Genomic DNA, 3,359 nt, shown 5'->3' with positions numbered 1-3,359 from the left:
ATTTACAAATACAAATACAAAACAAAAATAAAACAATAAACCATAACTTGAGATTTCGTGGATTAAAAATTACATAAAACCATACTAAGAAGTAAAACTTTCTTAGTTGACCTATAGTATACATGCAAGCTCCCAAAATCCACAAGAGACTTATACAGATAACAAACGAATAAAAAAGAGCAGTTGATGAAACAGGATCAGTATAAGGTGTCAAAAGATGTGAACAGTAGTTGTGAAATATTCTTATTTAATTTATCATTTGGGTATATTTAATTCGAAATGAAACTTAACCAATAAATAGAAAATGATAATATTGTTGCTTTTTTATAATAGGAAATTATATATACTGTACAATATAAAACTCGATATATAAACAGTTAAAGCTATAGCTTTAAGCATATTATATTATATTTAAATTAGATATTTTTTTATATTTACACTTATGTCTTTTTTACCTAAGAGGATCTTAAGAGTATTTCTTGTTTAATTAAGATGAATTTTGTATTTTTCATGGGTTTTTTTACATTATTATTTTGGTTTTATTGGCCTTTTATTTTAGTTTCAAATATGTTTATGCCAGTAATTGAATGAAGATAAGAGCAACAGATATGTCACAATTTTATTAGAGCAATCTGATTCCAATATATTATAATCTTTATTTTTATTGTATTATGTTATCTTATTTTTTCGTTGTTTAAAGCTGTAACACAAAATAAAACATCAAATTAGATAATTTGATCTTAATTAGCTCATTTTGATATTCGTCAAAAGCAGAAAGCATTTTATAATAGGAAATCTAAATGATTGCATAGGTTTCTGTAATTTTAGTTATATCTTTACGTTCATTTAGAGTTGCAATGATTACAGCTACAGTTACAATATATATTTAAAACATTATGATTCATTTATTATGCGTAATTAATACCCACAAAAATGTAATGCAGCAAGAATAGTGTTTGATCATTTACAGACAATATTTTTAATAGGAAAATATGTTTACACATAAATATTTACAAGATTCTTATGAAAAAATAATTCCGAATCATTTTGAACGTAATATATGATTAGTATAACCGACATATAATATTAAATTCGAGCATCATTTATATTTTATAAAATAAACTTATATCTTTCCATTTGTTCTGTTTGAATCATATACCATTTAAATTACATTTAAATTACATTTAAGCATGAATAGATTGAACCCATGAATGTTTGTTACACTTATGAATATTCTATTGGATTTTCTTTCTTTAAACACTTAACATAAAATCTCTTCGGTTGTTCAAAGTTCAATTTTTCTTCTGGTCAATTAGTTTTCTAGAAGATAATTAGTTTAAAATTTTGATCCGCTATATAGTCGAATGTTTGTGCCTAAAATTTTTTATTGCTGTACTGATCATGCACACATTTTTCATGATTTTTCAACCCCATCCATAATTGAAAATATAAGTACATGAAAGACCAATATATCGATTGTTAGAATTAAAACTCACAAATCGCCATGATTGATATAAAATGAATTTAAAGCAAAGAATTACTTTTTTTACTTTTGGCAAGAGATTTCAGCCCAGTTATCACACAATATCAGATAACAATGAAAAAAACATAAAATTAACAGCGTTCGACTAGGATATGATATTCAAATTATAATTTATGGTTTTATTTTATATACTCTCCACTGTATTTGCATTTCTTTATTACCAAACAGGTCATTACTTCCGCCCATCTACAAGCGATACAGCAAACATGGTGTATGAAACACAGTGAAAAAAAGCTTTCAGATCAATTTTACAGTAAATGTGACAATGATGTAATATCCTGTTTTTAAAACTCAAGAGCAATCATTCAAAAAACATCATTGGTATGATATGAATGTTTTTCATGAGAAACGCCCCACTAACGTGTTCAGATTATAATCAATATCCTCGCTGCAGAATTTGTGTGAATCTAATGGCACATATTATAATATCGTATGATTCGTGCTTTTTTTTAAATAAAATATAACTTTCTTAATAGCAAGACAAGCGATAAATTTCAATTTTACAGAAATCTTATTTAAACTTAAAAAATTTTTCATCAATTTTTGTTTTCAATATATCTTTTACATAATATATTTTTTTACTTAAAGAAACAAATTTTCGCAATCTATATGTAAGATTTAATAAAATTGTATATGAATTAGCATATAAATTTGCATTAAAATGTTTTTAACATACCATACAACGTATCTAAATATATATAACGTATATATTCTTGAATCAATATTTTACACTGTGTATATTGATAAAAACACTTAACAAAACTTTACTGGTTATCTATATATATAGAAATACATGCAATAATGGAAAACTTTTTTATTAAGTAGTGCGAAAAATTTCAAGCAAAATGTGGTGTAAAAAGAAAACACTTTATGTGCAGTAAAAAGGTATATTTGATGCTAAATATTTTATATCATAATATTCTGCAACCGATTTACTCAAATTAGTACACGATATGTGATCATGCAGGTTATTTTTGAAAATTAAATTTAAAATGAATTAAATATAAATATTTTATCGCTTTTTATTTTAAGCTATTACCACGTATGCATAAAGAATATGTAACAATAATTAATAGAGCTCTAATGGTTACATAATTTTAAATTTTTTCAACATTCTATTTATTAATTTTTATCTTTCATTTCCGAAAAATTTATTCTTATTATTTTTTATATCTGCTGTCTTATTTCTACAAATTGAATTCCAGTATCATACAAATCCTTTATAACTATATTTAAGTTTATTATGGTATGTTATTCATATACGTAAAAAACATATATAATTCATAATTTTTTAGCCATTCTTTTTTTATTCGTTATCGGATCGATAATCGGGATTCACAGCCTATTGTAAAAATGTTTTCAATCAAGTGATTTTAATCCCATTTTTATATTAGATTTTCGCCGCATATGATTTTATTTGTTAAGATATGATTGGCTTTGTTTTCTGATATTTTTTATCGTCGCAGGATGTAAAATAATATTAGATATGTATAAATACGCCACTTAATTCTTTGTAACTTTTTCCATGTACTTTATAGTTCACATTTGTTATTAAAAGCTTTTTATTTCGGTTTATTGATAAAAAAATGCCACTCTTATATTTTTCTTTTGAGTTTTTATCCAAAAACTTACTTTATACATATTTCTTTGTCAGAAAACTTTCTAAATTATTTTGTCATTATCAATCTAAAATTTGTGATCGTACGAAATGTTCTTTTATTTTTTTTATTGCTTAAATAACGAATAATGTCTCTTCTCTAACACTTATATGAATTTTCCAGCAATTCACTTATCGAATAACCTAAATTATTGATTG

The sequence above is a fragment of the Rhyacophila brunnea genome, unplaced genomic scaffold, assembly GCF_057557595.1.
Source record: "Rhyacophila brunnea isolate RB1 unplaced genomic scaffold, BYU_Rbru_1.0 scaffold_68, whole genome shotgun sequence".
Lineage (NCBI taxonomy): Eukaryota > Metazoa > Arthropoda > Insecta > Trichoptera > Rhyacophilidae > Rhyacophila > Rhyacophila brunnea.
Note: the sequence above shows the minus strand (reverse complement) of the source record.